Consider the following 14,989-nt stretch of genomic DNA (forward strand, 5'->3'; position numbering starts at 1 on the left):
AGCTTTCTGCAGTCTGGGGGTAAAGGCATCTTTGGAGACCTTAAGAAAGTTACCATATTGCCAAGTCCTGGGAGAACTGGCTGTTTGACTCACTCTCCAGGTACTGGAAAAGGAAGTGCACAGCTTAATGGAAGCTCTGGCTAAAGCAGTCTACGAGGCTGAACACCTGCGTCTGACTGCTTTGAAAATGTCCTGGATATAGTTTTTGAGGAAACATCAGGCGAAGCAGTCTGTGAGTCTGGATCACCAGGGACTAATTGTTTTGTCTTTGTTGGTGTCTGGTCATTTGCTCTGAAAGCACATTAACTTTTAAAGGCAACATTTTTAGGACAGCTTTGTATGGACACATGTACAGGCTGTGCAATGTGCACAGATCAGCCAAACACGACGCTCTGCTCTATGCTTGAGCAGGTGAATGGCATCTGTTAATTTTTACCAGTCTGTTTGGACTGCAAAGTGTAATAAAATTTCCATCCATGTCATATTAAAGATGGAATGTAAGAGTAAATTCCAAGAACCAGGCACCCAAAAAGTTTCATAGTCTTCTACAGAGACCTCTGTCTCAGCTGGTCTCTGAGTTGTTCCCATGAAAGGGGATCAGCATCTGTGTCATCTATGTTTTGCTGTTCTTCTGGGTTTATTCTTTCATGTCAGTAGATTTTTCAGGTCATCTGTGATCAAATATCATCTTTATTAACATTGAATGGGTCTATGCTTTTTTGTTTTCTGTAGAAATAAAAACATATCTTCTTCCCCAAGACATTTCCTGACATTCTGAGGTTGACACATCCTTAAAATATATAGATTGCTTAATTTAGTTGTCCCTTCTAAAATCCAGTGTTATTCAGCATCTGTGTTGCCTGTTTCATGGACATTTAAATTTGTTTAAGTTCATAAATTATTAATCATTCTGTTCCTGGGAGATCTTATATTTCCTCTTTTGTATTATGAGCATTTCTTTTAAAGGTGGTTAGATCTTTCCACAATTGTTTGACCTGTAACTTGTTTTATGTTAGAATATTTGAAAAAAAATTCATTGTACTTGATCTATATGCTGGGGAATTGTCACGTTTAATCCATAAGGTATCCCAAAGAGAGCCATTACCTCTAATAAATGTATAATTACAGAACCAGCCTTTCCAGAAGTCAAGGCAGAGGCCTGTGTAAAATCCTAAATAGGTATCAATTATATGATGGACATGGCTCAATTTTCCAAACGTTACAAAATGAAACACATTGATCTGCCAAATCTCATTTCTGGGTACATTTAGGGTTACTTCTTTCTGGTAATATAGCTTGATTATATAAAGAACAAGAAGGAAAATATTTTATAGTTTCCTTTGCTTATTGGAAGATTGTAGAATTATTTACATGATACTTTTTTATGAAATTGTGAAACTTTCTAGTGCATCTCTCATAAATAACTCTTCTATATTCTCATTTAATCACACCAATAATCCTAGAAAAGCAGTATGAGTTAGAATATGGGTAATGTATAATGAATGATCTGTTTCTAACTCCCTGTAATATTTGTATAAAAATCAAAGTAAATTCTGAATGATCTGGAATAAATTAAGCCATTTCTATATGCAAACTATCTTTTCATATTGAGAGTCAGTAACTTATATTAAGAGAGTCTGGAAAATCTAATAGATCTATGGGAGTAGCATATAGTTCTGATTTTTTTAACTGAAGTACATGGGCTTTGAACAGCTTTGCTTACATTTCTTGACTTATAACCTGCCATTCTTAATTTATTGGCATGTGTATAAAAGGTAGGAGTGTTAGAATTTGATGTTTCTCTCACTATATGAGAAAGTATCCAATATTTTTTGTAAACTGAAGTTGCTGTTTTCAGGATGTTTGTTATTAATTTCTCCAAAATAATTATTGCCAGCCCTTTGCCAACCTTCTTTGATTATTCATAACGAGATAATTTCAGCGTTAGTATAAGGGATTATTATCTTGGCTGGGCTAACTTGACAAAATTCTTATTTTATTTAAAAGATCCTGTAACTTTTCTTCCAAAGCTTGTAATTTAGCATACTGTCTCTCAGTCCTCTCATTATTTAAACTTAGTATTTCTTCCTTTGACTATCTATACTCAGTTTTCTTTTATTTTCTATGTCATGGACACACTAAAAAACATTTTTTTCTTATTTATCAGTTACTGATTCCAACTTTAAAACTTCCAAACTTATATCAGTACTTAAGTTTCTCTAAATTCTGTCCTCTGGTAATTGACTGTTGTGAGCATATACTGCTGGTTCTGAGCTCTTTGGTAAATGTCTTTACTCAGCTTCCTGTGCACAACTGTTCCTCTCCTCAGACCTAGTGCCACACAGCCCCATCTGCTGATGTAGGGTGGCTAAAGAATGACTCTAACCCATTAAGGTAGGCCTTACCCTCTACCTGGTTTTAGATGATGCTGATGCTGTCCAGACTGAGTGGACAACAGCTTCTGACAACCACTGAACTCACAAAAGAGCATGTAATCACTAGGAAGATGCTGCTTCTGTTCGCATCCTCTCATCCAGCTCCCATATCTGGGATTCGTAGCCTGAGTCTGACTCTATTACCTAGGCTTGGAGTTCACACCCCAGGTTGTTGTGACAGATATTACAGGTCTTTTTTTCCCAGAACCCATTTACGGTTTAAATAAGACATGAGACGTTAATATAGTTGAAAGCATTAGGCCTTTATTTGGGGCACTCTCTGAGCGAGCTTCTAACTTAAACTGACTACTACCCAGCTTATGTCCCTGACACATGGCTAGCTCTTAACATCCCTGCTCCTGTTCCTGTCCGTCCTCTTCCTTTCGATGCTTCTCTCAAGTCTCCTACTCCCTTTTATCTTCCTATGTCTTTGCCTGGCAAGAAGTTCTACCCCCATACTTGCTGCCCCAGCTGTTAACTGTTAGTGTTTCATTATAACCAATCAGTAGTAAGACAATGTCTGGTCCATCTCTCAGATTGCCTAAGACATTGTGGGCTACATGACCTTCATTTTTGGGCAGGTGTGGAAGGGCAAACATTTAAAAATAGAATAGAAAAGCCGGTGATGGACAACAGAAATGACAATACCAATATCCTGCCTGCACTTAGCTCTCTCCCAGTAGAGATAACAATAAAAAGTACAGACATGTGCCTGAATACAATGTGAAGAAAGGCTACCACAATACTCTGAAACCCATATGTCATCAAAGTTTCACTCTTTCATAGTTTTATAATTTGACAATTTCCTTCCCATATTGAATGTAGTCTAACTACTCTTCCCAGCCTATTTTATCCCCTTCTTCTAGGACTTTTGATTCTATGTTATGATTATGTGTTCTAGTTTTCTTGCTATTGTTATAAAACCCTGACCAAAATTAATTTGGAAAGGAAATGCTTTATTTGTGCTTATAGCTTATAGTCCACCATAGAGCAAAGCCAGAGCAGGTGTTCAAGATGAGAACCTACAGCCTAACGGAAGCAGATTACTGCTTGCTGGGTGGCTCTCACTGGCTTGTTGGTAATTTCGGTAACTCTTGCTGAGCTGTATAAGGATGCAGAATCCCTGAGTGGACTAGGCTCTCCTATATCAAATAGCAATTTATAAAGTGTCCTGCAAGATAAGTCCTCTATGATGGAGATAATTCCTCTGTTGGGTTTCTCTCTTCCTAAGGAAGAGGTGTCCACTCACCAGCAGAGATGGTGATTATTTAATAGTAATAATTAAAAAAGTTTCATTCAAATGTTGACTGCATTCCTGTAAGTGTAACACATTCAGAAATTAATGAAATGAATTTTACAACATAAACTAGAAAAACAAGAATGCGTTCATTAGATTATGTATTAGGTAATTAGAAAGCATAAGATGTGTTCTAAGTTAGGCCACTAGTTCTTAAGGAAAACACACACACACACACACACACACACACACACACACACACAGAGGAAGTGAAAAAAATCCACTTGGACAATAAAATAAAAAGATCGTTGTTGTTATATGTTACTTAAAATTCACTGAAACTATAAGAAAATATAATTTGTTGCTTGAAGATAGAAAAAATGTTATTTATATATAAATGATCAAACCTATTTGTTTTACTGAAAATAATACTTGTGAAGCACTGAGACCTATTTCATAAAATCAAACATTATGTTTATGTTCAAACTCTACAATGAGAATTTGATAGTCAGAGGAAATGTGCACTCTTACATCTACACATGTAAATTGGAAGAATGAAGGAAATAACTCTTGTCCATGTACTAATTTTATGGTTTTCATCAAATGCATGGTAGCGTCCCACAAAAAGATCAGCCCCATATGTTATTGTGCATTCATATTGTTGCACAGACAACACAGAAGAGTACTCACATGAAAAATATAGACTAAGCATGCATATATAAGAATGCACAAGAAGTGAGAATTCAAAACTGGAATCCTACGTATGATTAGTTGATTGATTTAAATTTCAGCACAAAAGGAAAAGTTAGTATTTGTAAGATGTTATCAATGATCTATAAAATGCCATTTAACTAAGAAGAAAACCCTATCACAGACATAAGACCGACAATTATAAGACCCTTTGAATGAAAATGTAAAGAAACTTGGGCCCATGTATAACAGCTTACCTCTTCATTTATTTTTTTATTTTATTAGAAGAATATGTATCTCATGTATTACATTCTGGGCACAGTTCCTTTCCCTCCATTACTCCAGGTTCTCCACCAACATTCTTGTTAGGCAAAAGCCACTTCTGCATTTTTTTTCTCAGAAAAGAGCAGGTCTCCACAGAATAGCTACAAAACACAGCATAACGAGTTACATTAAGAGCAGGCACAAACCGTCATATCAGCATGAGGAAAGCAACCCCAAGGAAGGGAAAGGTACAGAGACAGTCTCCACTACCCCTGTTAGGAGTCTCACAAGAAGTCTGAGTCTCACAACCATAATACATACATAAAGGGTCTAGCCCAAACCCTATAGGTTCCTTTGTTGTCACTTCACTATCTGAACTCTATGAGCCCCGCTTAGTTGGTTTTGTGGGCCTTGGTCTTACGGTTTCCTGCACCACTCCTGCTTCTACAATCCCATGCCTTCAATCTAATCACTTTTTCTTGAGGGATTCAGGAAAGAAAGCAAAAAATAGTTAACCTGTGCTCCATGAAGTTTGCTTCAAAATTATAGCAGTAACAATTTCTTTTAGAATTTGAATAAGAATTCCCCAATATAGATTGGATGTATAGATCATGAAGCATAAAAGAAAAGTGGTAAATTAGACAATATCAAAAATAACACTAATGACAAATCTATCCTTTTTAAAATGGAAAAGACGTATCCTGAATGGAAGGAAATCATTTATGAAATATCTATATGATAAAGAAGATCATCATAACATTAACACATACATAAAACTATCAGTAAATTTAAAGGACAAAAACTGTACCCACTTAAGCTTTTTTAGAAAAACAAACAATTAACTTGTAGAAACATGCTGAATTCTGTCAATGGAAGCACACATGGTGTAAAAAAAAATTACCCTTCACATCTAGACAATGGCTAAAATATGGACAATGCAAAATTCAAAGCAGAATATGAAGCTACAGTAATTCCCACCTTCTTAAATCCTCTATGAAAAAGTCAAAATGACAGAGTCACTTGTACAAATTGCAGCAGTGTCTGATGTTAATCTCAGACATGTTTTTTAATGCAAAAGAAACATGATTGTGTAAACTTTTACCTTTCATTACATATGCTAGCTTTATTTATAATAGCCAAATCTGAATTCAATGGTGTGTCCCTTAACTTGTAAGAGAGTTGCAAGTAACATAATATGTTCATCGATAAAATATAGCAAATGACTGGCATCTAAATAATCAACATATTTTCAGATGCTGAATTGTGAGGTTACAGATAGCAGGAATTGATAAAATATGCATCATTATTTGTTTATTATATATAATTAGTATATAATTGCATCATTCCTCCTTCATTTTCCCCATTCTTGATCCTCTCATACACTGCTACCTTCTCTCTTTTAAATTTGTAGCCTCTTTCCTCATCAATTGCTGTGGAAAGCCTGCAGGTATATTCTATACATATTCCTAGATTAACCTGCTCATACATGTTTGTTTTCAGTATTAGTCATTTGATAGAAACCTATAATAAAAAAACATGTATCTATAATAATGTATAAATATAACTTAGAATAAATTGACTGCATATGGGGTGGGGGGAATGTCATTGAATAGAGTTAACACTCTACCCATGAATTCGGAGTATTTAAATAACAGTCCCTTGGTATTATGACATCATGACTGCTGAGCTGCCTAACCTGAGCCTAAATAACACTTGGCCTATTAACATCCAGTCACTAACTGGACTCACAGAGCCTGTGCTCTCCTTGCTGACCTTTTGGCTATTGCTAAATTCTGAGGATGGCCCAGTCAGTTTCCTAGGTTGTGTAATATTTGTGAGCCCATCACTCAGACAGGTATCTCCAAACTCATGAGCATACATATGACCAGGGTTGAGCCCAATTCCTCACAAAGCCAAGCAAGAATCATGAATTTTCTAGAGGAAGAAAGAAGGTTGACAGAAATGGGAACCAGAATCAGAATAACATCAGATTATACTGTATATGTGTACATGTGTGGTGGTTTGATTATGCATGGCCAACGGGAATGGGTACTATTAGAAAGTGTGGCCTTGGGATTGGAGATTTAGCTCAGTGGTAGAGAGCTTGCCTAGCAAGTGCAAAGCCCTGGGTTCGGTCCTCAGCTCCGAAAAAAAAAAAAGAAAAGAAAAATAAAAGTGTGGCCTTTTTGAAATAGGTGTGTCCTTATTGACAATGTATAGGCAGGCTTTGAGATCTCTTGGTCCTCAGGTCCCCCAGTGTTGAAGTGAGTCTTCTCTGGTTGCCTTTGGATCCTAATATAGAACTCTCAAGGCCTTCTCCAGCACCATGTCTATCTATAGGCTGCTGTAATTCTGGCCATGATGATAATGGACCGAATCTCTGAAAATTTAAGCTAACCCAGGAGTTTCCTTGCTCATGGTATCTCCTCACAGCAATAAAACTCAAGCCAAAACAACATGTAAGTAATTACCACAAAACAAACTGGAAGTTTTCTAGTGTGTATTTCTGACTTATTTATGAAAATTGGATGTCCAAAGGCATGCAAATTAATACCTGAATATTCAGTTTGATTCTACTGAAAAAAATGTGTCTGTTTTGATGTCAATATCATGTTGTTTTTATTACTATGTTCTTGTAGAACATTTTAAGGTTCATAATGGTCATATCTCTAGCAGTACTCCATTAATCAGTGGCATTTTAACTCTCCTAGAATTTAGAATTTTAATTTGAGTTGAAAATTGTCCTTTCAACTTCTATGAAGTACTGTGCTTGAATGTTGTTAGCAATTGCATTGCATCTATAAATTGCGTTTTATAAGACGGGTAAATTTCTACTATATTTATTCTACTCTATATTTGCTATATTACTCCATGAACATGAGACACCATTCTACCTTCTGATAATTTCCTTCCTCAGTTACTTAAGTTTTTATAATGCAAATCTTTGACTTGCTTAGTGAGTGCTACCCTACTATATTTTTTAAACTCTTCTGAAAGGCATGATTAACATGATCCTTTCCTCAGTCCATTTACTATTTGCATTAATAAGGCTACTGGGCTTTGCAAATTAATCTCACATTCAGCTACATTGTTGAAACTGTTTCTTAACTGAAAGAGTTTCCTTGTGGGTTTTTTTTTTTTTAAGGAAAACACACTTATAATCATATTATCTGTGAACAGAGATTCTTTGACTTTTCCCCTTTCTATTTTTACTTACTTTATTTCATTCAGTTGTCTTTTTGATCTAACTATGACTTCAAATAATATACTGAATAGGTATAGAGAAAGTGGACAACATTTTCTTGTTACTGATTTTAATGGAATCCCCTGGTGTGAGTTCCTCTCTGTTTTAGTGAATGCTAGCTATGAGCTTACCATAAATTGCGTGGATTATACAAGATATGTCCTTGTATCCCTACTCTTTCTGGTTTATCTTAAAGGGGTATTGAACTTTGTTAAAGTCTTTTTCTGCATCTAATCAGGCTATCATGTGACTTTTGTCTTTCAATCTGATTATATGGTGGATTAAATTTATTAATTTAGATATGTTGAAGTAACTCTTTATCCATGTGACAAATTCGAACTGACCATGTTGAATGATTTTTCAAGGTGTATTTAATTTGTTTTGCAAGGTTTAAATAAAGTTTTCTTATTCCTCCAAATCAATTTATGATTCTTAAGAAAAGAGACCAAAGTGATTAACTATGTTCAGAATATCCGGGACTGCATTAGTTATAAAAATCTTGAGGTTTCATTATTTTCGTGTTTAGTTTCTGTTTTTAGAACTCACAGACTTCTGAAAAACTGTTGGGTATGTCTGTATATGCACACTTTTCTGACACACAATGGATAACAATAAATTTGAGATTTTAAAGATTATACAAGTTCTGCAAAATTATATTTTCTGATTTTTTTATCTTGCCACATCTCATCACAATCTTGTAGCATTTCCATTTGATAGTTATTCTTTGGGCAGCTCTCACTTCTCTGAAATAGAGGAGTGCTGTGTAAGTCCTCTGTTTATCTTGGCAATGTGCCTCCTTGCACTAAGGTTCCCATGCTAGAACGTTCATAAGTTTATCATTCTACACCATCAACTCTTCCCTCGAGGATTGCTTCTCCATCTTCCATCTAGTTCTAATTATTTGAATACAGACACAGCGAATTGCCACATGTGTGTGTATATGACTTTTATTTCAATTTTGATGTCCTATCTCCAATGGATCATTTTTAAATTGTTTTTAAATACTGGAAAGTTAACTACATTATTATGAAAATTTAAGTACATATTATTTGACGTAAGAGACTGTTTTTTCAATTTACAAAATGGCAAAAACAACAACAATAATCATTTTGCTCTACCCATAGTCAATTGAACCAAGACTAAAACTTGAAGATTACCTAAATCTGTGCAAACAATTGTTTTTTCTGGATATGATTTTAATGCTATGGCAATAGTTTTGACAGCATATAATTCAGATTTGGCAGAGAAGATGGAGCCAGAATCACTGCCAAAGGATTACCCATCTTTTACTTAAAAAAGTGTTCCATTCAGATTTACCAGAAATCACAAAAGAAAACCTTTAGACATGCTAGAAGGCTTGAAGTGTACTAGAGAATACAATAACATAACCACGCAGCCTAATTCAGAAGGCGTTATAAGGCAGTTCTATATTTCAGAAAATACAATTATACATTGAGGACATAAGGATTTTGAAGTATTGTTCCACAGTACACATACAACGTGGACCTCCTTCTTCCTCAAAGAGCTTGCATAAAGTTATAAGACATGCCTAAAGACAGAATGTAAGAAGTACAAACTGAGTGATTTTCCTAAAATGTACTGTGAGAATCTAGGGTAAATTATCCACACACACATAGAAAGGTAATAGTACTACAGACTTTAACCATGGATCTGAGAATTACAAATCACGTGGGATATTTATAGGAATGAGGAACTCCATTTCAATTGGAAGGGAGCAAATGATTTTAAAACATCCAGATTCAAAATTTTAAGTTTAACTAATGTTCTGAATATTAAAAAAATATGTAAAGGATGTAACTTGAGTGAGGCTTATTGGGTAGAAAACCTGATCATCTAGAAGACCCAAACTCTATTTCCAGTGTACGCGCAAAGGCAACTGTCAATAATGGTAACCCCAGGTGATCCGAGGTTCTTTACTGGTGTCCATAGGCAGCCGCCTACATACAGAGGACACACAGACATGCTGGGAACAAACTCAGATACATGAATAAATATAAGTAAAGCTAAAACTTTGTTGAATTTGCTTAGTAACCTTTCTATTGCTTTGACAAAACACTATGAAAAATTTAGAGAAGAACATTTGAAGGAATTTACAATCTCAGAGGGTGAGTCCCTATCCATTATTTAGGGGATCATGGCAAGAGGCAGACAGACATGTATCTCAAACAGTAGATGGAAGCTTATGTCTTAAAACCACAACACACACACACACACACACACACACACACACACACACACAGAGGAAGAGAGAGAGAGAGAGATTGAAAAGTTTAAGAAATTTTGTAACTTCAAAGCATAACCACAGTGACAACCACTCCAAAAAGACCATTTGGCCTACTCCTTCTCTTCATTTTCTTTTCTTCAAAGAGAGAGGAATGAAAATAAGGAGAGATCTTTTTGTTGAAAAGTTTAACATGACAAAAGGTAAAGTTATCTGAAGGGCAGGAATGAAAATTGAAAATGCTTCCATGGAATTCAGCTTTAGAGCATTTTCTTAATTACTTAATGATGTGGGAGGGCCCAGACCACCGTAGGTGGTGCCAAAACTGGGCTGAAATTTCTGGATTCTATAAGAAAGCAGACTGAATAAACCATTGGGATCAAGCCAGTAAAAAGCACCCCTCCATGAGTTTGCATCAGCCCTTGCTTCCAGGTTTCCTGCTCTGAGTTGCTGCCCTCACTGCATTTTATAATTAACTGTTGTATGTAACTGTAAGCAAAATACATTCTTTCCTCACCAATTTGCTTTTGGTCATGGTATTTCTTTACAACAGTATTAACCCTAACTAAGACAGTCTTGTACTGTGTCACAGCTCCTGCTAATGGAGTGTACTGAAGCCATAATTTAGATTTTTATTCAAATTTCCAGATTCATGGGGCTTTATTTAACTAACATTTTGACAACAATTTACATTTCCTTCATCGCAAGAAGTTATTGGAAGCAGTTCCTTATTTTCTCGCTTTTTCCTTATTTTTTAAATAATATAATCTAATGTATCTTATGGTTATTCCTACTAAGGTCCCATAACCAAAATAACACATTTGTGCATTTTATTTCACGAACTTAATTCTCTGAGAATAAACTATAACAGACTTCATGTCATCTCATTTCAAGTTCACACACTTTGTTTCAATAATGACATGACACCATGATTCAATTGCAATTATGAAGAAACACTATGTAAAATACAAATTTACTAAGAAAATTCTCATATATTGTTCCAGAGGGATATTAATGTGCAAAGTCCCTGCCTTTTCTAGACACTGACAGATTATTTGTGATGGGGAAGATTTACTGTTTGCTTTCACTTGAAGAGATTTGTTCTTTCCCACCTCTCACTTGATCAGTAACACCGATGCTGAAATGAGTGTCAGAATAAGAAGGAAACAGATACATTACAAGAGCAGCACGTGTGTTTAATAGAGATCTTAATTCAATCGCAAGCACTTGTAACTCAGCGGTGTTCCCTCTAGATTAAGCATCTCAAGGACACGATTATCTAATTAGGGAGTGACATCCCAGGTTTTCAGCTTGGCATTAGCAGGAAATGTTGAATATCTATGATTGAAAATAATTTCAAGTGTGTGAGAATGATTGCTGAGTCACACTGTGTGGGAGCTGTCACTGAGTTACCACACATTGGGGATTAGTTTATACTTTGTCTCTAATCAAATTATCTACATGGGGAATAGGCACATATGTAAGATTAATATTATCGTGGGGAAATTCTGATATTCAAATTCAAATGCAACTCTCTCTAATCACAACATAAAACACTGGGCCTGTTTTTGAACATGATTGGCATGACAGAATGAACAAACTGATTTCAAATGAAGCTAATTTAAGCCAGTTGTGTCCTTTATGTTTCAACATATTATAATGTATACAATGTATTTGATCAAATTTACCTCCTGTCATTTTTTCCCTCTGATTTTTCTAATACCTAATTCTCTCTCCCAAAACTCTATACATAATTTTAACCCACTGAGTTCATATTTCCACTCATAACTTAGGAGATTTTGACAGGTTTTCCTGATGTTTGGTAGATCTCCCATCCTCTGGTAGATGGTTATACACCTACTGATAATCTTATCTGAATTTTGTTTTTGCAGAAACACCATCTCTTTGAGAAGAGCGCTTCTCCATGCTTTGCTTCAAACAATAGGACACTTCACAGCAGGAAGGCAAAATGGTGATATGATACTTATATTCAAAGAAATTAGTACTTTCAGAAACATGTGTGGGTTTTATTGTTTGTATATACTATATCCATATTGAGTTCTGTACAGCAACAGAATCGAGAAATAAACATTTAATCCTAGGATAAGTCAATTACTCTAATTGTTTCATAGAGTTTATTAATGCCTACTATATCTATAATGGTTTGTCAAAACTAAATATTTTGTAGTATGGAGCATCCCCTGAAGAACCCATTGTTTGTGTCACCATCTGCTTCATGTTAGATAAACAAAAGTGATATCATAAAGATGATTCTAATATTACCTTATTGTTCCATTGACCTTACCTCTTACACGAGAATTTATTTTTCCTGTTGTTGCTGTTGTTGCTGCTGCTGCTGCTACTACCATTGCTGCCACTGTGGGTGATGATGATGATGATTCCTTCAGAGCTAGCAGAACTAGTGCTTTCGAGCTATTATGGATATAAAATCAGTAGCTCTCTAGAAACCCTCTAGTCTCCTGGCATCATATTAGGACTGTTAAGGCACCCTGATTGTAGACTGATATGTGTTGGAGTTCCCCAGACTTTAAAGAAGCTATGTCTTCAAACACCAAGTAACCATTATGGGCTGAGCTTCTCAAGTGTCATTGAGTCGTTTACAATTTTAAAGCTGATATAAAAATTCAAAGACATACAAGACACACACACACACACACACACACACACACAGAGAGAGAGAGAGAGAGAGAGAGAGAGAGAGAGAGAGAGAGAGAGATCCATTCTCTTGTTAATGTTCCACTTGAGAACCCTAACTAAAATAAAAAGTGGTATCAGGAATGGAATACTGCTTTGACAGACCTGAGTATGTTTCAGGGTAGATTGCAGTGGCATTTGACATTTAGGCTGAAAAAGAAGGTGATGGTTAAGAGCAGAGAGGACTACTGTATGGGAACTTGGAATGTAAAATTGTTGAGAGTTGGGAAGACAATAACTCTGTCCAACTTTTGAAGTTTCAGAGGGAAGAGAGAATATTCAGCCTTTACAAACCTGTTTTAAGTTAAAATATGAATTAAGAATTTGTGGTTCTGATGAGTTGGAACTGAAAATATGGCTGTGGTTCTCAAGAGACCAGTAGCACTAAAAGAAAAACTTTGCTTTGCTGGGAAAATTGATATTGGATACTTGTCATGGGATAGGTACAATGTAGGTGGTTCTTTGTCCTTGAAGAGAGTCCAGGAGAGGCTATCGGTGAAGATGCAGTGCATTGCTATAGGATGACCAAGGGTTTTTGGAAATGCCAGTCCAGAGGGACAATCCACCAGGTAAGCAGGGTGTATGAGTGAGGCCAATCTGAGTCTTGGAAAAACTGTGTGTTCTCCAGGGAACAGACCCAGAGAAAGAGCTGCTCAAGCTTCTTGAAGCCCAGAATAGCATGAATCCCAAATTCTAACACAGTGTTATTCACTGTTTCAATTTGATTTTGTTTTGATTTGATTGAGACAGTGGCCTGATCTTCCTGAACATTGTTAATTTTATAGGAACCCATAGTTGTGAGACTTTGGATACTTTAGAAAAATTGTGAACTCTTATAGGCGCATTGATATTTTCAAATATACTGAGTTTTATTTGATTTTTTTTTCGGAGCTGAGGACCTATACTGAGTTTTAAATATGTACTTTTAAAATTGGGAATACATTTCTATTGTGATGTTGATCTAAGCAAGATAAGAAAGATGATTGATAGTATAGTATTGGGTTTTCATGTTGACCATGAGACAATTTTGTTTTGTTGTTAATGTTGTTGTTATATTACATAACATAGACATATTTAGGAAGAGAAAATATTAATTAAAAAACACATCTTCACAATATTAGCATGTTGGCAATTTTTTTTTGTTCTTTTTTTCAGAGCTGGGGACCGAACCCAGGGCCTTGTGCTTCTTAGGCAAGCGCTCTACCACTGAGCTAAATCCCCAGCCCCAAGGCAATTTTATTCTTGGGAGCATTTTATTGATTAATGATTGATGTGGAAACGCTTGGGCACTGGGCACAGGCAGTCTCTAGGCAGATAGTCTTGGAGTAGGTAAGAAAGCTAATTGAGTAAGCCAGAAAGAGCAAGTCAATAAGCCACATTCATTAAGGTTTGGCTTCAAGTACTGTCCACCTCCCCAGGTTCAGCCTTAAGCTCTTACCCCAACTTCTGTGGACTATATTCTCTAAGATAGAATAAAACTTTCTTTTTTTTTGTATTTGTTCATGGCATTTGATCACAGCCGTATAAATACTTAACTAAGACATACTAGCATTTTGAGTTTCGCACACTCTATTTCCTGAGGATTTTAATTGAATACTTGTCAGACACAGTGAAAAGAATAACCCAGGGTGAGCCTGACTTGAGGAACTGTGAAAGAGACTGCAGGAAAAAAAAGCAGAGGGCCTTTTAACTTGGGTGCATTTTGTTTCCTAAATTGTTCTTAAACATGATTTCATTCTTGCAATAAATGTTTACATTCAGTATTATTTATTCTTCCTGGATGTCAGATCATAGTTATAAAGCCTAATCTGGTCAAGGTCCTCTGATTCAAAATGTAGCCTTTTGCCTTCCTTTCATGCTTTCCCAGATAGAATCTATACTACATGTCAAGCAATTGTGTTTAAAATGATCTGTCTTAAGAAAGTTTTGGGAAAGGGTTTCTCTATTACTATTCAATACATACAAACTGCAATTTATTTACAAGTTTTTCTGATCACGTTCTTCTTACCGTGTTTTTCTTAACTCAAACAGCCTTCTTTGGAGCATTGCTTTCTTTGTTACATTCACACATAAAAGTAAACTGAAAGCGAAGTAAGACTGTCTATACCACGGGACTGTAGTCTGCCCCTTTCTTTTAGGTTCATAGATCCTGGGGCAGTTGA

At 35.7% G+C, this 14,989-nt stretch overlaps 1 long non-coding RNA gene across 2 annotated transcripts in view; it reads right to left on the reverse strand.

Annotated features, from left to right (window-relative positions):
• Positions 1 to 12,723, reverse strand: part of LOC148001294 (uncharacterized) — a 32,577-nt gene extending 19,854 nt beyond the window's left edge. For both annotated transcript variants that reach the window (XR_015636977.1, XR_015636976.1), the window contains exons 1-2: positions 12,418 to 12,723; positions 4,620 to 4,787 (exon numbers count right to left, since the gene is read on the reverse strand). This is a non-coding gene — a long non-coding RNA (uncharacterized LOC148001294). The remainder of the gene's footprint in view (positions 1 to 4,619; positions 4,788 to 12,417) is intronic.
• Positions 12,724 to 14,989: the final 2,266 nt, after the last annotated feature.

The sequence above is a fragment of the Rattus norvegicus genome, chromosome 14, assembly GCF_021556685.1.
Source record: "Rattus norvegicus strain SHRSP/BbbUtx chromosome 14, alternate assembly SHRSP_T2T, whole genome shotgun sequence".
Taxonomy (NCBI): Eukaryota; Metazoa; Chordata; class Mammalia; order Rodentia; family Muridae; genus Rattus; species Rattus norvegicus.